Source organism: Humulus lupulus, chromosome 4, assembly GCF_963169125.1.
Source record: "Humulus lupulus chromosome 4, drHumLupu1.1, whole genome shotgun sequence".
Lineage (NCBI taxonomy): Eukaryota > Viridiplantae > Streptophyta > Magnoliopsida > Rosales > Cannabaceae > Humulus > Humulus lupulus.
Window position 1 is genome coordinate 96808371 of NC_084796.1, and position 23044 is coordinate 96831414.

The 23044-nt window shown below is 44.2% G+C and overlaps 2 pseudogenes; both read left to right on the forward strand.

Moving 5' to 3' along the window:
• Positions 1–224: 224 nt before the first annotated feature.
• LOC133830656 (pentatricopeptide repeat-containing protein At5g61400-like) lies at positions 225–3537 on the forward strand (annotated as a pseudogene).
• LOC133832405 (putative pentatricopeptide repeat-containing protein At1g74400) lies at positions 3349–5052 on the forward strand (annotated as a pseudogene).
• The last annotated feature ends 17992 nt before the right edge of the window (positions 5053–23044 follow it).

The window sequence follows — 23044 nt, forward strand, 5'->3', positions numbered from 1 at the left end:
CTCTCTATTCATCTATCATCTCAACTCTCATCTTATTCTCCTGCTGGTCTACATTGATGACATCCTTGTCACTGGCACCACTCTCTTGCTTATTTCTAAGATGATTTCAGATTTGAATGACATGTTTGGTCTCAAAGAGTTGGGTTACCTTCATTATTTTCTCAGTATTGAAGCCTATCGAGATGCTTTAGGCATATACTTGTCCCAGTCCAAATATGTTGTTGATCTCATTCTCAAACTCAATATGACAAGTGCAAAGGGCTGCTCCACGCCAGATGCTCCCGAGAAACCCTGTCTTGTAGTAAGGGGGAACCAGTGGCTGAACCAAGTCTTTATCGTAGTACTATTGGAGCTTTACAATATTTGACAATAACACGACCCGATATCTCCTACATAGTTTCAAAGCTTAGTCAATTCTTGCAGTCCCCGACCATGGTTCATTGGCAGGCTTGTAAAATAGTGCTACGGTACTCGAAAGCTACATCTACATATGGTATTTGCTTCAAAGTTAATTCAGCTAGGCCACTAACTTTACAGGGCTTTTTGGATGTTGACTGGGCGAGTTGTCCATATGACAAAAGGTTTATAGGAGCTTATTATGTTTATCTAGGACCAAGCTTGATATCGTGGAGCACCAAAAAGCAAACGGTAGTTGCTCGCTTTAGTACCGAATCCGAGTATTGGGCATTGGCTCATGTGGCTGTCGAAATTGCTTGGCTTCAAACTCTTATTAGAGAAATGTGTGTACCTGTTTAAGGAATACCAATTATATGGTGTGACAATCTTGGTGTTGCTTCTCTTGCTGCTAATCAAGTTCACCACGCTCGCACAAAGCACATAATAGAGATAGATGTTCATTTTGTGAGAGATAAGGTGCTTCAAAAACATATTGATATCCGGTATGTTCCAACGTTTGAGCAGATTGCAGATGTGCTAACTAAAGGATTATCAGTGGGGAGATTTCTCAGGTTTCGGGACAAGCTTAAAGTGGTTGTCTCCCCTTTCAGCTTGAGGGGAAATGTTGATAAACCTTTAATTAGTAGCAGTAGTACACATAATTAGTTAAAACAATCTGTTAGAATATTGTTATAACAACCCCTAATTCTTTGGGATTAGTTGTTATCTGTTATGGAGTTGTAAATTCTCTGGTTATAAAAACAATCATTTACTCTTGTGATTTACACGACAGGTTACTCAGGATTACTCCTTGAGATTTTTATTCTTCTTTGAGTTTCTTCACTGGTTAGTACAAAGTAAAAATTAATGTGCGAAACCTGCAACAATGAAGCTTATGCTGCCAAAATCGGTGCCGGTGGCCTTCTTCCCCAAGTATCAACCCATACTAGGTGAGACAAGCTTTTGTTCATCGTCTTCTGATGTGGTCAACACTATACTTAACTGCAAAACGCCAAAGCAAGCTTTAGAATTGTTCGATATCGAATCAAAACGGGTTCACTCGAAAAGGAATCCGGAAATTTATTCAACCATCCTCCATTTTTTAGCAGGGGCCAACCTGTTCGTGAAGGCTAGATGTTTGATGAAAGACTTCATCCAAGAGCTCCTGAAGTTTTCCTAACCCCGAGGTGCCTGTCACTTGGTTTTTAATGCACTTAGCAGTGTAGAGAGCTCGAGATTTAGTCCCAACGTGTTTGGAGTCTCAATTGTTGTATTTTGTGAGATGGGTCTTGTTGATGAAGCCTTGTTTGTGTAATAAAATATTGGAGGGTTGACGTCAATGCGGGCTGGTCATGCGATATTAGATGGGTTGGTGAAGAAGGGTCGGTTTGATTCAATGTGGGAGCTTTCCAGGGAAATGGGTTCTCGTGGATTTTGTCCTGATGTGATTACTTATGGTGTTTTGGTTAATGGGTGCTGCAGGAAAGGTGATATTTTCAAGGCATTTGAGATGTTCGATGAAATGCGTGAGAGAGGGTTTGTAGCAACTGTTGTGAGACCACGACCATTATTTGTGGTTTATGTAATCAGAAAAAAAAATTGTTCAAGCAGAAAGTGTGTTCAAGAAAATGAATGAGGCGGGTGTGTTCCCTAACTTGTACGCTTTCAATTCTATGATCGATGGGTATTGCAAATTAGGCAATGTCAAACAATCTCTTCTTTTGTACCAGCAAATGCTAAGTCATGGCCTGCAGTCAGATGTGGTGACATTTGGGATACTAATTAATGCACTTAGTAAGTTAGGTGAACTGATGGCTGCAAGGAACTTATTTGTAAATATGGTTAAGTTTGGTGTTGTTCCTTATGTATTTATATATAATACTTTGATCAAAAGCTACTGCAGAGCAGAAAAGCTTTCCGAGGTTAAGGAACTTTTATTTGAGATGGAAAAGTGTGGAATTTCACCAGATGTTTTCACTTACAGTATCCTGATCAAGGGTCATTGTTCCATGGGGAAAGTCCGAGAAGCAGATGACTTGTTGCGAAAGATGATGAAAGAAGGGGTTGTTGCTAATTCTGTGACATATAATTCACTCATTGATGGGTAGTGTATAGAAGGCAACTTGGAGAAGTGTTTGGAGTTATTTTATGAAATGGCTGAAAGGGGTATAGAACCCAATATGATCACTTTCTCTACTTTAATTGATGGTTACTGTAAGATTGGAAACATGGGCGCTGCCCTGAATTTTTACCAAGAAATGTTGAGTAAGAGCATTTTTCCTGATGTCAATGCTTACACAACTTTGATTGACGTCCATTGTAAAGATGGTATTATGAATTAGGCTCTTCGACTACAGAATGAGATGTTAAAGCGAGGCCTCTGCCCCAATATTATTACAGTCAGTTGCTTGATAGATAGTCTGTGTAAGGATGGGAAGACTTCTGAAGCAATCGAACTTTTCCTTGAGAAAACTGGAGCTGTTTATACTGTTAGCGAAACCACCAATGTAGTGGATAACTGCTCTTGGTCCCCTACTCATGCTACATACACTGCTTTAATCCAAGGTTTGTGTAGAGGAGGCCAGATATTCAAGGCTACTAAATTTTTCTCAGACTGTGGTTTTCAGACATATGTATTCACTTACATTGTCAGTTTACAGGGACATTTCCAAGCTTGGCACTTAATTGATGTGATGATGTTACATGCTGATATGATAAAGATTGGGGTCATCCCAAACCTTAGCTAGGGGTTATCAAGAGAATGGATATATTAGGTCAACCTTCAATCTTTCTGAGAATAACACTGGTATCTAATTCTTCTAGGTTTGATTTTCAGTTATGTTTTTTAATTCTTTCTGACAGGACCTTTTTTGGGTCACATCAAGCAAAAAGGTATTTGGATGAATTTAACAAGTCCCAACCCGATTCATCTTGGTGGGGTATCATTTACCAATGCCGTGTACTAAGACTCCAGATCCTCAGAACAAGTAACAAATTCTTTATTCAAATAATACTCTGTAATGGTTTAACACAGAATAAATAGTAATAATAATTATTAAAAAAAACAAAAGGGCTCAGTTGATTTTGTTTAGGCTTTCTTGGTCCTTGAAGAAGTAACAACTGTTTATACCATTCTCATACAGTTTCAAGTGCAAGTTTTTATCTTTCTTTTACATGTATTATTACTTTCTCTCTCTTTCTCTCCCTCTCTATGTTTTTAATAAAAAATAAATGATCTACTAAGTGATCATGAATAATGTTCTAGGGAGATGTTTTATGGAAAAAAACAAAACCACTCAGAAATAGTTTTATACGTTAAAAGGTTTTTGTCTCGCCATATGCCATGCCAACCTTAGGCTGGAATAAGATTCAAGTGTCAAGTTTTAATCACTCAACTGTAATGTATTGGCATAGATCATGAGATTTCGAATGAAGTTTCCTTGTGTCCAAACAAGGGTGATAACAAACCTATTTGCCTTCTATCATCTTCCTAAAACCCAACTCCACACTCACCTTAAACCACCAAAAGCAAACCAAAAGCTCAACAGTTATCTTAAATCCCATTAGCCCACAAAAGCTCTTTTATTGTTTAGAGAGCTCTTGAGAAAAAGCCTTTCAACAATTGATTGCTATTCTTTCTTGTTTGTCCTCAAGGCTTGCACCCTAAAGTCTTCCTCAGTTGAAGGAAAACAATTTCATGCCCTTGTCATAAAATTTGGGTTTAAACCCAACATTCATCTCCACACATCTCTTATGGATATGATTTCTTCAACATTTAATCTTATGGACACACCACAAGTGTTTGATAAAATGCCATCGAAAAATGTAGTCTATTGGACAACCTTGATTTCTACTTATGTTGGCCTTGATTTCTACTTATGTTGGCAATCACAAGCCTAACAAGGCTTTTCAACTATTCAGGTAAATGCAAATGGAGAATTTCGAACCTGACGAAGTTACTGTAACTATTGCTCTGTCGGCATGTCCTGATCTTGGAGCTCTACAAACTGGAGAATGGATTCACATTTATCTTCGTCACAAAAAGGGCCTTTATATAGATTTGTGCTTGATGAACACTCTCATCAACATGTATGCAAAGTGTGGGGACGTCGAAGCTGCATAGTGATTGTTTGACAGCCTCCAAAAAAAGGATGTGACAACTTGGACGTCCATGATTGTTGGACACGCATTACATGGACAGGCAGAAGAAGCTCTCAATCTCTTTGCTGAGATGCCAGAAGCAAGAAAATCCTCTAAAAGTTCCATGATTGTTCCTAATGATGTTACTTTCCTAGGAGTCCTAATGTCATGTAGCCATGCCGGTTTGGTAGAAGAAGGAAAGCAACATTTTAGGAGAATGATGGAGGATCATGGTTTGAAAGCAAGAGATCCTCACTTTGGCTGCATGGTGGACCTTCTTTGTCGAGCAAGGCTCATCAAAGAAGCATATGATTTTGTTTCGAAGATCCAGTCGGGAAAAATCTGGTGGTGTGGAGGACACTACTGAGTGCTTGTGGCCTCGACGGAAATGTGGAACTTGTCACACAAGTTAGGAAAAAGTTGATGGAATTAGAGCCTGCTCATGTTGGAAATAGTGTTGCTTTGTCCAATATTTATGCAACCAAATGAATGTGGGACAAGAAAATGAGTGTGTAACGTCCTCCTGATCCAGGACCGTTACTCTGTGTACTTTAAATAGTGTCAGACTTGCTAATCAAGTCCCTTGGTTATAAACATGTAACTAAGGTTAGTGACAAGAGTTAGGGTTAAAATTTTTGGTCAAATGAGACGTTGACTTTTCATTTAAAACTTTAGTACATACATGGGATCCCAAAATACTATAAACAGATGTTTAAAAGGGTTATTACAGTTCAAAATTTACAACTAGCCGACCTAGGCGACAAAATAAGGGATACAATCCTAGTTCCTCCAAGATAACCTCGGTCGTGGTGGTCGAGCAGCCGCATATGTACATGCCGCCACCAAGCTCTCCAACTCATGGCCGGTCCACCTTTCCTTTCCCCTTACCTGCACCCGTGAGTCAAGGCTCAACAACAAAACAATAAACAAGTGCATGAATAGTAAATACATATTCCATATGCATATTTAGCATGCCCAATAGTAATAACCTATTCATGCATGCATACAATTACAAATAAATGATCATAGGATCATTCTGGGGCCCGCTGCCCTGATTAGATGACAATAAAGTCAATATGAGGCCCTATGCCCTAGCTATGTGACCATAGAGTCACTCGGGGCCCTTTACCCTAGCTCTGAGTAACTAGCCATAGAGCTAGCCAGTGCTTTGTTTTCCAAATGATCATAGGGTCGGTCAACGTAATAGTACGTCCTTGATTAGGCCTAAAACTCTTGACCAGCACACAACGCGCTATTGCCGTCGTTGACTAATAAGTCAAGGCCTTAACAAAATAGTCAGATGACTAGACAAATAGATACAGATACAGATAGGCATACTTCGGACAATACAAGTATGCATACATATTAATCATATATTTTAGCCAATTAAATACAGACACAGTAATAACCATGTTCCTTAATGGGGCCAACCCCTAATTACGCAAACAATGCAAGCAATCATTAAACAATTATCTAGACACAGAGCATTCAAGCATGCTTAATCAACGAACACAAACATAACCTTAATCGTGTTCATTCTCAGGGGCCCAAGCCCTATTCATAATTACATTTACCAATGGGGTCAAGCCCTAATCACATATATCATGTATTGAATGCAGTTTTCTTACCTCAGGTCCGAGTGCAATGTATATTAAGAACAACCCTCGAGCACGATCCCGGTTCTAAGCCCTTAGCAATAACCTACTCACAACAATTGAGAGAATATCATCAATAATGAGCGAATAACGACTTTTGGACCAAGACCTAGCCTTCAGAACGTCAAATTCTACTAAACCAGGTAGTAGGATCGATCCCGAGCCCTTAGGTTTGAGTTCCCGCTCTCAAAAACCTTCTCGATGCCCAAAATTCGTTCAAGCGTCGCAGCCCAAGGCATAAAAGCTGCGGCCCACCCCAAGTCAAAGAGCCCAAGGGCTCTCCTCTAGACCACACGCGTCACGTCGCGTCCCTACTAGCGTCACTGTTCAAATGGAGGTTCAACACCTCCTTCTCCATGTGTTCATGAGAGTCGCGATGCCCCAAGAACAGGGTTGCAGCTCGACATGAAAATCCAGTTTTTTTCCCATTTTCTTCAAGCCAAATCTCACCAAAAACCTATCCAAACATAGCTAAATCCCAAAAGTAAAGTTCCCAATAACCTCAGCACCTCAATACCCACAAAACCCAAGCTTAAACTTGGCCAAAACTTCATCAATTCTCTAAATTTAGAAGTGAGTTTCCAAACTCCAGAACTTAGCTAAAACCAGAGAAAACACATAGGATTGAGGCTAGAAATCCTAAGTTTTTCCCCAAGCAATCTCGAGCCTAAGGTTCATGAGAGAGAGAGTAACGTGAGGAGGAGCATTTTGCTGAGTGTTTTTGTTGTGTTTTTTGGTTTATGTGAGGTTACTTAGAGTTCGAGTAACTCTATGTAAATCTCGAAGGCTCGAGTTACCGAAAACGTCCCCAAGTATAAAATGGTCAAAATCCCCAAACTTCTCTCCTAATCTCACTAACCCCGAATATTTCCTCGAATATTTATCCCCATTACCCGATATCCCGGTAATACACTAAATTTCGAAAATACCCCTTGACTCACCCCGAGTCGGGTATTCGTTCCCGTTGTGACTTTCCCGCTGACTTGCTCCCTAGGATCACCTCCTGCCAAGTAACCTAAATATATCCCTATAATAATGTGGTCTCACACATATATCACATATATGCACATATATTCTAAATATACCCGTAACGAGCCAAATTATGAAATATGTCATTCTAATAAGAAATAGGCCCACATGCATATTTAATACACCTAAACATGCATATCTAGTCATATTATAATATAACTCACGTAATCATATAATGATACACATATATATCACGTAAACACATATTTCATAAGTAAATCACATAATCTTCCATCCTAAACCCCTAATCAAGGCCCTAACCTAAGCCTTATTAGGTAATTTGGGACATTACAACTATCCCTTCCTTATGGAAATTTCATCCTCGAAATTTTACCTGATAGCTCGAGATACTGATTCTGCACATCTGACTCCAACTACCAAGTCGCTTCCTCGACCTTGTTGTTCCTCCATAATACCTTAACCAAGGGTATAGTCTTGTTCCTTATGACCTTGTCCAACCTGTCCACAATTTGAACTGGCTGCTCCTCGTAGGAAAAATCTGTCTCCAGTTCCAGATCCTCGTAACTCAACACATGAGTCCCATCTGATACATACTTCCTTAACATGAGAATATGAAATACGTTGTGCACACTAGACAGTGCCGGGGGTAAGGCCAACCTATAGGCCACTTGACCGATCCTCTCCAGGATCTCAAATGGTCCAACAAACCTAGGGCTCAGCTTGCCCTTTTTCCCAAATCTCTTCAACCCTCTCAATGGTGAAACACTAAGGTAGACATAGTCTCCCACTTGGAACTTCACGTTTTGTCACTTTGGGTCTGAATATCTCTTCTGTCTACTCTGAGACACAAGCATCTGAGATTTAATCTTTTCAATAGCCTCAGTGGTCCTCTAAACTGCTTCAGGACCCAAATATTTCCTCTCACCCATCTCATCCTAGTGAATGGGCGATCTACACTTCCTACCATACAACATCTCATAAGGTGCCACTCCAATAGTCGACTGGTAGCTGCTATTATAGGAAAACTCTACCAAAGGAAAATATTTATTCCAGGACCCTTCAAAGTCCAAAACACATGCTCTCAACATGTCCTCCAGTATCTGGATAGTCCTCTCAGACTGACCATCAGCCTGAGGATCATAAGTTGTACTGAACTTCAGCTGTGTACCCATTGCCTTCTGTAAACTTCCCCAAAACATGGAAGTAAAGATTGGGTCCCTATTCGACACAATAGACCTCAGAGTCCCATGAAGGCGTACTATCTCTCTCACATAAAGATCTGCATATTGGTTAATCGTGTAGGTCATCCTCACTGGTAAGAAGTGAGCTGACTTCGTATATCAGTCCACAATGACCCAGACTAAATCGTGCTGGCCCACTGTCATGGGCAATACCACTACGAAATCCATCATGATGTCCTCCCACTATGACTCTGGGATGTACAAAGGCTGTAATAGCCCTGCTGGTCTCTGATGCTCTGGCTTGACCTGCTAACAGGTCAGGCACTTTGCCACATACTCAGTCACGTCCCTATTTATCCCAGGCCACCAATATAAAAATTTCAGATTTTGGTACATCTTCATGGTGCTTGGATGTAGAGAATATGGGGTAGTATGAGATTCATCCAGAATCTCTCGTCTAATCCCAGTGTCCATCGGAACACAAATTTGATCCTTGTATCTCAATAAACCCATGTCTGACACTTTATAGTCCTTAGCCACTCCAGCTAGGACGTCCCCTCTATTCGTTCCCAATTGTGGGTCAATCAACTGCTTCTCCTTGATCCTCTCGAAAAGAGTAGACTGTAGGGTGGTGTTGGCTAACTGGCCCACCACTAGCTCAATACCTGATCTAGTCATATCCTCTACAAACTCCTTAGATATCTGCCTCACACTATACAACTGATCCTGACTCTTTTGGCTTAAGGCATCTGCCACCTTGTTGGCTTTCCCTGGGTGTTAGAGGATCTCATAATCATAATCCTTCACCAGCTCTAACCAACATCTCTGCCTCATGTTCAAGTCCTTCTGGGTGAAGAAGTATTTCAAACTCTTGTGATATGTGTATATCTCACACTTCTCACCATACAAGTAGTGCCACCACACCTTCAGTGCAAAAACCATAGCTACAAGTTCCAAATCATGTGTGGGGAACCTCTGCTCATACTCCTTCAGTTGACGTGATGCATAGGCAATCACCTTCCCTATCTGCATAAGGACACAACCTAGGCCCTGCCTCGAGGCGTCATGGTAAACCAAAAATTTGTCCTGATCAGTAGGAAGAATCAGAACTGGAGCGGTGATCAAATTCTTCTTCAGTCTCTGGAAGTTGTCCTCACACCTGTCTGACCATATGAACCTCTAATTCTTGCGTTTCAACTCTTTTAGTGGTGTTGAAATCTTGAAAAATCCCTCCACAAAGCGTCTGTAATAACCTGCCAATCTCAAGAAACTTCTTATCTTTGAAGCATTCTTCGGCCTTGGCCAATCTCTGACCGCTTCAATCTTCGTTGGATCCACCATAATTCCATCCTTACTAACTATGTGACCTAAGATAGTCACCTGCAAAAACCAAAACTCGCACTTCTTTAATATCGCATACAACCTGTGCTTTCTAGTACCAATCTGAGATGCTGCTCGTGCTTTGTCTTTGACTGAGTGTATACTAGTATATCATCGATAAAGACAATCATGAACCGATCTAGATAATATTTGAACACTATGTTCATCAAATCCATAAAATGTTGCTGGGGCATTAGTTAGTCCAAATGACATCACCAAAAACTCATAATGCCCATACCCGGTGCGAACTGTCTTCAGTATATCTTCCTCCATGATCCTCAGCTGGTGATAACCAGATCGAAGATCTATCTTGGAGAATACCGTCCAACCCTGTAACTAATCAAACAGATTATCAATCCTTGGCAGAGGATACTTGTTCTTGACAGTTAGCTTGTTCAGTTCTCTATAGTCATTACACATCCTCAGAGAACCATCATTCTTCTTAACGAAGAGAACCGGTGCGCCCCATGGTGAGAAATTGGGCCTAATAAAACCCAAGTCCAATAACTCCTGTAATTGAACCTTTAGTTCCTTCAACTCTACCAGAGCCATCCTATAAGGTGCCCTAGACACTGGCTCTGTCCCTGGCGCCAGTTCAATCACAAACTCTATCTCCCTGTGTGGAGGTAACCCTGGCAGATCCTCTAGAAACACATCCAGAAACTCACAGACTAATCTGGTCTATCCTGGTCCCACTGGCATGACCTGAGTGGTATCCACCACACTAGCTAAGATTCATATGCATCCCCCTTACAATAGGTCTCTAGCTCTAAGTACAAACATCATAGGTATACAAGGTCCATGCATAGTGCCAACAAATACAAAGGGATCCTCACCCTCAGGCTCAACGATTAGCATCTTCATCCTCCAATCTATCCTTGACCCATACTTCTCTAACTAGTCCATACCCAGAATTATATCAAAGTTAGTCATAACCAACTCTATCAAGTCAACTGAAAACCCCTTGCCATCCACTGTCACTGATAGTGATCTGACCCATCTCTTAGAAACCACTAACTCCTTAGTGGGAAGCATAGTACCAAACCCCATAAAATAAAAGTCACAAGTTCTATTTAGTCCATCAATAATCCTACTAGCAACAAAAGAGTGTGTAGCACCCGAATCAATCAAAAAAGTATAAAGGGTCCTAGCATTAGAAGCAGACCTATAACCACCGAGGGACTAGCCTTGGCCTCTGCTTGGGTCAAGGTGAACACCCAAGTTGGCGTCAAGCTGTCCACCTTCTTGGGCTCTTCCTTCCTGGCTATCAGGCAATCTTTCTTTAGGTGTCCCACACTCCCACAAACGAAGCAGGACTTCACCTGACATTCCCCAATATGGTGCCTCCTACACTGAGTACACTCTGGGAATGCTTTCCAGGTCTCACCGCCACCTGGGCGGCCTATTGTACGCCCTGTGGCCTCCTATCTGGCCTGGAGCTGAATCTGTATCTGTAGTCTTTCTCTTTGGGTCACTAGGGCTTCCGCCCCTACCAAAGCTCGCAAATGGATCTCCTGGCCTCCTAGAATCCATTCTGGACACATTCTCGCGCCAGATCTTGTTCTCTACTTTCTCAGCTGTGAGCGCCTTCTTCACAACCTATGCATAAGTAATCACTCCTGGCACAGTAGTGATACGAACATCTGGACTATCATAGGCTGTATCCCCTGGAGAAACCTTTCTCTTTTGGTCCCATTAGTGGGCACCAGATCCATAGTAAACTTTTCCAATCTGTCAAACTTCAAGGAATAATAGGTCACTGACATGTTGTCCTGAAGTAACTTACTGAACTCTTCAGCCATCGCAGCTTTAACTACGTTGTTGTAGTATTTCTCATCGAATAGAGTTTGGAACTCTTCCCATTCCATAGTATTTATAGTCCTAGTCTGGGATACCACCTCCCACCATATTCGGGCATCCTCCCAAAACATGTAAATGGCGCTAGCCACTCTCTCATTACCACCTACCCTCATGAAATCCAAGATGGTGGTTATCATTTTCATCCACTACTCAACCTTCAGTGGGTATGAGCTGCCCTAAAAAATGGGAGGATGTTGTTTCCTAAACCTCTCATACAAGGGTTCCCATCTATCTCCCCATGCCTGGGGCTGTACTGTCGCTGGTACCACTGGCTGTATCCCTGCCGGTACTGTGGGCTATAGGTTCCTTACTGGAACTTGTTGCTGTCTCAAGAGGCGAATTTCATCTTCTTACCTCTGTAACCTGGCTTGCATACCAGCAAGCACCTACTACCAGTTCTCTGGAGTTGGCAGTGGGGCCTGGCCCTGGTCATTCTCTTCCCTGGCCTGCAATTCTTGGCCAGCAAACCTCTCTGACCTTTGAGGAAGCATACTGATAAATATCCCACTCTGTAATGATCAATTCAAATGTTAGGTAAGTAATAACTATACCTCTTTCTGCTTGACAGTCCAAAACCGAACAAACAAACAGATACAATGTTAATAAGCATGCCAACACATAATATATTCAATCATAGTGCTAATAAGCACTTCTTGATATTTTTCAACAAATAGCGACGCTAATAAGCATTTTGGCATACATAAGCAATTAACGATGTAAATAAGCATGTTCAAGCATTTATACATGTATAGCAATGCTAATAAGAATGTTATTTAATCCCTACCAGTATTACAGTGCTAATAAAAATTTCCTGGCCTATATGCAATTAACAGCGCTAATAAGCGTGTTCTGACCTACATGTCCATATAACAACGCTAATAAGCAGTTCCTTTGAATTCACAATCACTAACAATGCTAATAAGCATATCTTTATCATTCATGCAACAGTCAAGGGCCACACCCTATCAAAATATCTCATGCTCCCTAATAAGGCATGCAGATAAGGCGTATACATTTATTTAAATAGTTAAGCACTTAATCATATAACTAGTTGCCAAACCCTGAGTTGAGCTTGTCTTTAGTGGCGAGTGTACATGCCCGACCAGTCTTCAGGAACTCTTAAACCTTGGCAGCTCTGATACCAAGTTGTAACATCCTCCTAATCCAGAATCACTACACTGTGTACTTGAAATAGTGCCAGACTTGCTAATCAAGTCCCTTGGTTATAAACATGTAACTAAGGTTAGTGACAAGGGTTAGGGTTAAAATTTTTGGTCAAAGGAGACGTTGACTTTTCATTTAAAAGTTTAGTACATACATGGGATCCCAAAATATTATAAACAAATTGTTTACCGAGTTTTTTGGAAACTAGAATTATAAAAGATAAGAGAGCTTAGAAAGAAAGGATTAGAAATAATCACACAAGGAATTTTACGTGGTTGGGGCGTTAAAGATCCTTAGTCCATAAGTCTGTTGTATTAGAGCTTAAGGAGCTTTAGTAATGGAGTTTTCTCTGAGTTTGAACAGAGTGTATGCTTACAAGAAAAAAACCCGACCCCCTCCACAGTGCACAACTGTTCAAATTTATATGTAGTTGAGTGCTCTGGGTTTGGGCTGGACTAATCCAGGCCCGATAAAGGTGTAAACACTATTTGCTCACTGATGGAGGCTTAATACAAAGGAGTTTAATAAATAAAATGCACTAATCAAGGCCCATTGGGTCGTCCGGAGCGTAACCACACTATAAGACTGGCAATAGTACGCAACGTCTGTCTAGTTCACGTGGGCTTCTAAGGAGATCCAAGGGACAGGATTCGTTAGAGTGGTGACAGTACGGTTCCGAGATAACGTCGTACATTCCGTATGTAACCTCTTTTGTAGGTTAGTTATGGGGACAAAACTCTGTGTTTCTCGGGGTGATGTCAGTATCGAGGAAAACTTGTCAAGCCCAACCTGGTCGCCTGGTCTGGGTTCATTTACTAACATCCCTCTTCATTTACCAAGACCCTGGTTTGTTTACCAGGATCTAGGTTCATGTACTGTTGTCCCGGTCCATTTTTAGACTTAGAGGAAACAATTTCCTTATTGCACCCCATACAACACCATATGAGGGGGTCTGGGAAGATGAAACATGCCAACCTCACGGTCCCGACTTTCATTCCAGAATAACGTTTGGGCTTTACCGATATTTGGGCCGTCAGGACTCACTCCTTCCTTGTCTATTGGGCCCGATCTGGGCCTTAAGTCCCTTCAAGGTGGCCCATGGAATAAATGTGCAGATCCGTGAATGGAGGGAGGAAACGAGATAACATTTACCCCCCAAGCCTTTATTTGTGCTTGCGCAGTGAAGGCTTGCTTCCTTTCCCGGATGAATTCTCGACATCCCAGTTCGTTCCTCAGGTGATAGGTCCATTTTCGTGGGGGATTGATTGCTGGGAACTTGTATAAAAGGCATTTGAGTCAGCATCCCTGATCAAATTCCAAAGGCCCGCTCCATTTACCAGGACCCTAGTTCGTTTACCAGAGCCCAGGTTCGTTTACCAGAGCCCAGGTTCGTTTACCTCAAGGATGCTTGGATGATCCTCGACCTTTCAACTTCATCATGCTACACACATGTGTCTCCCTATAACTGGTGCGTTGATGGTACTCGCGTCTGGCAGACTTGGAGACAATCTCTTGGTTATTGTGTCGGCAACCAAACGTCAGCTTAAATCCCGAAGCGTCCCATCTGTACAAACAAATCCTTTAATATTCCTGCACTACCGAGGATCGTTGGATGGGACAAATTTGGAAATGCCTTTCCTTTGGAAAGTTGGATCGAGATGGCGCGAATTGCGACTTGGGGAACTCACGATCTGATACTTGAGTGGGCTAATTAAAACCCCTGCATGATCCAGGACAGTCCGATGTGGGGGTTCATTCTGAACCATTGGATAAAAAACATGCTTTTGGTTCTTATAAATACCACCAGATTTTCATTTACAAATTTTACGCATTCTAAACAACTGAAACCACAAAGAGAATTTTATGTCCGACCTCGCCAATGAAATTCTTCGTCAACTATTCTGTCTCCGTTGCCGTCTCTTTCCGACGTGCCTGATTTATGTGTCCTCACCTGAAAGTGTGACCTCGGCTCGACCATTAGATGAAATTCTGTGTCACCTCTGCCTGTTGAAGACTGTGATTCTGCCGTCCCTGTCGCCGGAAACACGACATCCTCCATGATCAGCACTTTACAGTAAGTTCCCCAAACCTTTTAATTATGGTTTCTCGTAGTTATCATTTTGTGGTATCACATTTGTGGCTATAGGGTGGTTAGAGCTGGGGCCACCGTTTAGGGTTGCTCTGGGTGTACTAGAATAGTAGAACAAATTGTCTAGGTCATCCCAGGTCCTCTCAGGTCTAGGCTGCCCCTCAACAAACGGTAATAGGACAACTTGTGGAAACTTTAGAAAAAATCTTCTTATTTGTTCCCGATTAGGGTTCTGGGGATCTTTGGTGATCCCAGATCTAATCCGGAGGGGACTCTTCCAAGCAATTCGTAGGGGAGCCCCCGTACCTTAACCAACATTTCTAGGTTTTGGTTATAATTGCTTGGTTATTTTCTTCCTTTTCATTTGTTCCCAGTTCACCAGTTATGAGTCACGGTGTTACCCTCCATCTAGAAGAGTATGTCGAATTGGCCCCTTTCGTCCTGGAAGGACATAAAACCCCTAGTGGCAACATATGGGAGATGGATGGGGAGAAGAATTTGTTTCGGAACTACCGGATGCTGGACATTCTGGAGAGGCATTTGGGAGTGGAGTCCACTCCCAGACTCTTTTATAACTATCTAGCCAGGAAGGAGGAAAAGGACCACACCAACGTGGGAGACTTCGGGGCGTGGATCATGGGCAACCTCAGTGTGGGAGCCACTCTCCCGCTTCACAACTATTTCGCACAGTTCCTGAAGTTTATGGGGATCGTGACCTTTCAGGTCCTACCCCAAGCTTATCAACTTCTCGTGGGATGGCGTATCTTTTGTGTGGCAAAGGAGATTCTGGAGCCAACCCTAGCGAAGGTGTTGTACTTCTATAAGTTGGAACCACAACTTAATGCCAAGGATAAGACCCAAGATGACTTCTACAGACTGAAGCCTTGCGACAATTATCCTGCTCCTACCAGCACCTGGAAGCACCCCCTGGATGTCAGACATTAATGGTTTATGACATCCAGGTTCCTTTTGGATAAGAATCCACGCTGGTGCTGGACTTCCCGCGAGTGGGTAAGTAATCTTTTTTTTTTCTTAGTCCTATTCGTTCTTTCATTCTTTTTTTTTATCCACTTTCGACTCACAGTCCTTGATGATAGGACCATATGCCCAGACCCCTCTCACCCAGTCAATCCTTGACTGGAAGAAGTACTACGCCACTTTAAGTGTGGAAGATCTGAACGTAGGAGACTACGTAAACACCTCCAACTTGCGAACAATTGGGATGTTGGGAGTCAACCAGAAAATCATGGCCCCTAGCCTATGGGGCCTGCAATGCGAGAAAGACTCAGCCTTGAGGGATGAGCTTGCTCTTGTCCATATTGAGGCCTTGGAGGCTGCGGCCCGAGCGGACGCGGTAAAGAAGAAAAGGGAGCAAGCCCAACAAATGGAGGGGGCCGCCTCTGAGGAGCTGGATGCCCTCTTTGAAGAGGCTCAGTCGAACACGAGGGCTCCCGAGGCTAGTATATCGGGGCAAGGTAATTCGCCTTTGCTTTTGACTTATGCTCCCCATTTTGGGGACTTGGTTAGGGATAGACTAGTTTATCGAGGCTACCTGTTCGGGGCCGTTAGAGAAATGAGGCCTTCATCCCCCATCGTCGTAGACCTGGAGACTCTCATGTACTCATCCGGGTTCCTTCAATATGGTAACTTCTTGGACATGGAAGACATGGGGGACCGAATCCATTCCTTCACCTTAGGAGAGTTGTGTCGAGCCCGAGTCCTAGATAAGGGTTCGTCTCGGAGCACCTTAGACTAGTTTTTTTTATTACTTCTTACCCTCACTTGTATATTATGCTGAATTTATTTTTGTTTGTATTTTTCAGAAGATTCTAACATGTCCAATCCCATGGACAAGATGAAACAGGCTGTGGAGGCTCGCGCGACCAAGGCCAGGGCGTCAGCGAAGAGGGCCGCCAAAGGTGTGCCCAAGAACAAGGTGCTGGACTTGATTCATGGGGGCTCAATGCCAGAGGTGGTTGCTGTTGGGGAGACTTTAGCCGCGATCCCTCCCCCGACTATACATGTTGAAGCCGCCTCGTCTCAGCCTGCTCATCCTTCAGTCATCGACCTGGAGCAGGAGCCTCTAGCGAGTCTGGGGTTAGAGAAAAGAGCTGTGGACTCAGTTGTTGATGGGTTCGCGAATCGGGCCAAGAGGGCTAAGACCAAGGACCTTTCCTTGCCCAAGAAGAACTCTTCCTGGGAAAGCCAGCTTGCCACCCGGGAACTTCTGGAAGCTCCCACCCTCCCTGTCAATCCGGCTCTCCCCGAGGATGGGGATATGGTCCTCCAGGAGGAGAGATCGAGGATGGTATCCCGGGCCTGGGAGGATGGTTGGGACAGAAGGGAGGAGGTCTACCAGGCCTTGACGATCCAGTTTATGGTGGAGTTCACCGAGTGCCCAGCCACTTTCAGTGCCCCTCAGCCGATCATGGACCAGCTCATTGCTGAGACCGAATCTCGCCCCAAACTGGGGCAGGACACGACCCCACTTGCCACGGATCTATTGGAGTAGGTTGGGAATACCATGTCCAACCTTCAATTAAAATGGTACGCCACCTTGGCTAACCAGAACACCTTGTTCATCTCCCAGGCTATCCGTCACCAGGCCACCGCTGTAAGTTATCTATCCATATCTTCCTTTGCTTTTCATATATTTGACCCGCATGTTTTCTAACTTTGATTTGTTCCAGGATGCCTTGCTAGCCCATCAGAATGTCTACTTGGTGGCGGAGATGGCGATGAGGCTGGAAATGGGCCAGCTGAAGTTAGAGGGGGCTATGAATCAGCAGGAGGCTGCTAGGGAAGCCCTGAACAAGGAGGTTGCCCAAACGGAGGCCCTGGCCAAGGAAGTTTCTCAAGCCAAGATGGAACACAAGGAGGCCGCCCAGGCTCGGTTCCAACTTGAAGAGACTCTGTACTGGAAGGAAGCCGACCATAAAAAGTTGGTGGATAGCCTGGAGGTGGAACTTCTTCGCATTCGGGGCTCTAAGGCATCATCTAAGATCCTCCTGGAGGCAGCCAAAGCCCAGTCTCACCAGGATCAGGAGAAGATCACCACTCTTAAATCTCGGGTCCAGATCCTGGACAATCTGCTTCAGCAAGAGGTGAAAATGCACGAGGAAGCCCGCCAAGGGAAAGAGTAGGCGGATGCCTTGTTGGAGGCCACCTTCGACGAGGCTATCTACATGGCCTGGCTCCAAGAAAAGAACATGAACCTCCTACTTTACCTCGAACCATGCCGCGAAGAGAGCTGAGTTCGAGGCTAAGGAGAAAGCTGACGCGAAGCTCTTGGCCGACGTGGGAGATAGATGGAGCCAATCCGAAGGCATCGGGGCACGATGAAGCCTAGGCTCGGTTCTTTTACTTGTTTTTCTTTCTTTTTTGTAACACTTTTATGGACACGGGTGTGTCCAAGACAATTTTTATGTGTATCTATTTTATCTCTTGCACAATTTTTTCCCATTCCATCCGTTATAATTTTACTAAGTGTTTTACCACCTTGCATGAATGAGTCGAATGTTCGGTCCTGGTTCCAACAGCCGGGACCATTGGGGAAAAGTTGTAGAAAACGTTTATCTCGTCTGGGGACCCATGTTTGGGTCTTTATGGTCTGGAGTGAGTCATCCCATATTTATAATACGGGCTCCAACGTCCTGGACCATCAGAGATCTCTTTTTAGATTTTAACTTATTAACTCGCTTTAATCTTGATGTTTAGGTTCCAACGGTCTGGGCCACTAGGGAGTTAATAATTATCACAAAATTTATTTGTCTTGATTCTGGTATTCAGGTTCCAACAGCCTGGGCCATCGGGGATTAGTTGATTAGCCTATGGGTCAGGCTCGCACGACCTGGGCCATTTATAAGACTAATTTTAGATAACTTATACTTAGGACTCATGTTCCAATGGTTCTGGGCCATTATAGAGAAGACTTGGACGGGTATTTAGTTATTTGGGACCACGCTTGGTCAACCAGCTTTTAGGTATTTCATATCCCTAGACCATGCATGTCCGAGTTAGGATTAGGGTTGGCCCGCATGTCCTACTGAATATTATACCTCTGGACCATGTATGTCCATGCCAGGACTAGGCCTGAGCCTTAAGTCCTATTGGGTTCGTACCCTCTGGACCTTGGCTGTCTGAGTTGAGACTAGGCCTGAGCCTTGCGTCCTACTAAGTTTGTCCCTTCGGACCTTGGCTATTTGGGTTAGGACTAGGCCTGAGCCTTGCATCCTATTGATTTTGTACCCCAAGACCATGTATGTCCGGTTAGGACTAGGCCTTAGCCTTGTGTCCTTTTGGGTTGCACCCCCCGAACCATGTATGTATGGGTTAGGACTAGGTCTTAGCCTTGCGTCCTTTCGAGTTTGTACCCCCAGACCATGTATATCTGGGTTGGGATCAGGCCTTAGCCTTGCGTCTTTTTGTTAGGAGTTGGGTTTCTACTATCCCAGACTGTACAGTCTGAACTAGGACTAAACTTTGCATTTTGGATCCTGTTTGTTTTTGTTCCTTGACTTTTTCGTACGAATGGTTATACCCCCCCCCCCCCCCCAAGTGAACGAAGACTATAGTCTTGGGTCACTTGTTTGTGAAGATGGACGTGAACTTTCATTTCTTTACAATATTTCCTTATGATTGTACACATCATTTTCATTAAATAAGAAACTGTCCTCGGGCGTACATTGTTTAAAAGAAAAATTAAAAGCAAGACACGTTCTCCTGATTATTGATAGTACTTACGGAGGTGTTCTACATTCCAGGCCCTTGGGAACTCTATTTCGTCAAGTCGCCTTAAGCGATACGTTCCCGTACATACTTAATGTTGGATTTTGTATGGTCCTTCCCAGTTTGGGCCTATAACCCCCACTCCCAGATCTTGGGTTGAAGGGAAGACTCTTCTCAGGACTAGATCGCCGGTTTCAAACCTTTGGCTCTTAACTTTAGAGTTAAAGTGTCGGGAAATCTTTTCTTAATACATCTTTAGCTGAACCTAGGACTCTTCGTGGATCTCTTCAATGAGGTCTAAAGATTCTTGGAGTAAGGCATGGTTCTGGGCGGGATCATACGTGTCCCGCCGGTGGGACAGGACAGCTGTTTCCACTGGGATGACTGCTTCGCATCCGTATACCATGGTATAGGGAGTATGCCCAGTAGATGTTCTATCAATGGTCTGGTATGCCCATAGTACATGGGGCAACTCTTCCGACCACTTGTTTTTGCAGGCTTGAAGCTTTTTCTTCAATGTTCACTTCAAGATCTTGTGCAAGGCCTCTGTTTGTCCATTTGCTTGAGGCCTGGCGACCGCAGAGAAGCTTTTGATGATGCCATGCCTTTCACAGAAGTCAGTGAAGTGGACGCTATCAAATTGCTTCCTGTTGTCGGACACGATCTTGTGAGGGAGGTCGTATCGGCACACAATGTTGTTGATGACAAAGTCCAGGACCTTTTCTGAGGTGATGGTGTTCATTGGTTCCACCTCGACCCACTTAGTGTAATAATCGACGACCACAATGGCGTACTTCACACCACCCTTCCCGGTCGAGAGCGACCCTACTAGGTCGATACCCCATACTGCGAAAGGCCAGGGACTGGTCATCAGGGTTATTTCTGTTGGAGGGGCTCGCGGGATCTTCGCGTACCTTTGGCCTTGTTCGCACTTGCGGATGTAATCGACATAATCCTTCTTCATTGTTGGCTAGAAATATCCTTGCCTTAGGATTTTCTTTGACAAGCTGAGTCCGGCTATGTGATCTCCGCAAAAACCTTCGTGCACCTCGTGCATGATTGCGCTCATCTCGGTCCCGGATACGCATCAGAGATATGGCATGGATAACCCTCTGCAATAGAGTTTACCTTCCATCATGATGTATCTGGGGGCCTGGTACGGAAGCTTCCTGGGCACTGTCCTGTCTGCGTGCAACCCCCCGGTTGTTAGGTAGTGGATGATGGGTCCCATCAAGGACGTGGAATAGTCTATAGCGTCGATCGTGGGAGCTTGAATACTTGGTGCGGGAAGATGGTTGATCAGGACAAGCCCAAAGAGCTCTGCCTCAGCATCCATGGCCAGTTTTGCCAATGTGTCTGCAAACACATTTTGTTCCCTGGGGATCTGGCAGATGGAATACTTCTTAAAAGACTGAAACAACTCTTGAGTTCATGTCACATAAGTAGCCATTTTCCCCCTTTCGTTTGGTATTCCCCCGAGATTTGTCTGACAACCAATTGGGAGTCGCTATAGACCTCCAAGCTCGCTTCCCCTACCTCCCGGGCCAGACGTAATCCGGCCAACATGGCCTCGTGCTCGGCCTCGTTGTTTGATGCATCGAACTGGAAACACAGGGAACTTTGCAACTGGTGTCCTTGTGGTGACACTAAGATGATCCCAGCCCCTGTTCCATTTTCGTTCGAGGCCCCGTCTATGAACACCTTCCATAAAGGTGTTGTGGGGCTGATGGAATCGTCATCTTCAGTGATCCCGATGAATTCCACGATGAAGTCGGCCAGAGCCTGCCCCTTGATTGATATTCTGGGGACATATGCGATGTCGAACTGACTCAGTTCCATGGCCCACTTCAGGAGTCTCCCTGATGATTTAGGTTTTTGTAACACTTGCTGTAAGGGATGGTTGGTCAGTACTCTTATGGCGTGGGCCTGAAAGTAAGGCCTAAGCTTCCAAGATGCAATTAGTAAGCAAAATGTCAATTTTTTTATTAGTGGGTATCGCGACTTCGCACCTAATAATCTTTTGCTTACGTGATAGACTGGGAGTTTGGCCTTCTCCTCTTCCCGTACGAGCGCGACACTGATGGCGTGTTCAGATACGACCAAATAGAGGTACAACAGCTCTCCATCCACCGGCCATGCGGAGATTGGCGCTCGGGCCAAATGCTCTTTAATTCTCTGGAAAGCCTCTTCACATTCGACTGACTATTCGAACCTTTGGCTTCCTCGAAGGATGTTGAAGAACGGGATGCGTTTGTCTGTGGCTTTTGAAACAAAATGGCTCAGGGCGACTATTCATCCTGTCAAGCTCTGAACGTATTTGTGCTTCCGTGGTGAGGGCATATCGATCAATTCTTTGATCTTGTCCGGGTTGGCCTCTATCCCTTTTTAGCTTACTATGAAGCCCAGGAACTTCCCGGATGCCACACTAAAGGTACACTTCTTGGGGTTCCACTTCTTCCCATACTTTCGAATGATGGCAAACGCTTCTGCCAGATCATCGGCATGTCCTCCAGGGGTCTTGGACTTGATCAGCATGTCGTCTATATAGACCTCCATATTCCTTCCCAGCTAGGCTTGGAACATTCTGTTGACGAGCCTTTGATATGTGGCTTCGAAATTCTTGAGTCCGAAGGGCATGACGATGTAGCAGTACACCCCTTTGTCTATTTGGAAGCTGGTGTGTTCCTAGTCTGCTACATGCATTGAGATCTAGTTATAGCCTGAATAAGCATCCATGAAGCTCAAGATCTCGTATCCGGATGTTGCATCTACCATTTGGTCGATCCGGGGTAGAGGGAAACAATCTTTGGGGCAGACCTTGACAAGGTTTGTGAAGTCGATGCAAGTTCTCCATGTCCCGTTTGGCTTGGGCACCAACACCGGGTTGGCTAGCCATGCGGGATACAAGGCTTCCCAAATGAAGTTAATCGAGTATAACTTCTCAACTTCTAACTTGAGGGCCTTTGCCCTCTCCGCCCCGAGAGGTCTCCATTTCTGCCAAACCGGAGTCACACCCTCGTCGATGTTCAGGGCCTGGCAGATGATGTTGCAGTCTATCCTGGTCATATCCGAATGAAACCAGGCCAGGACGTCCTTGTTCTCTTTCACTCAGGTGATGATGGCAGCCCAGACCTCTGCATTCAGGTTCTTCCCAACTTAGATTACCTTGCTCGGGTCGGTGTCGCTGATGCACACCTCTTCAATTTCTTCCATGGGCTCTAGCACACAGTCTGCCCCTATTCGCGGATCTAGTTTGTCCTCTTCCCGGACCATCCTTCGTGCCGGGGGAGGAGGCGAGACTGGATTGACGTTTCCCTCCTTAAGAGGTTCTTCGTGTACCATATAATTAGGTTGGGCGGATACGTGGAAACACTTCCGGGTGCTCTTCTGGTCTCCCCGGACCGTTCTTACCCCTCCATTGTCGCAAGGGAACTTCATACAGAGGTGGAGGATAGAAGTGA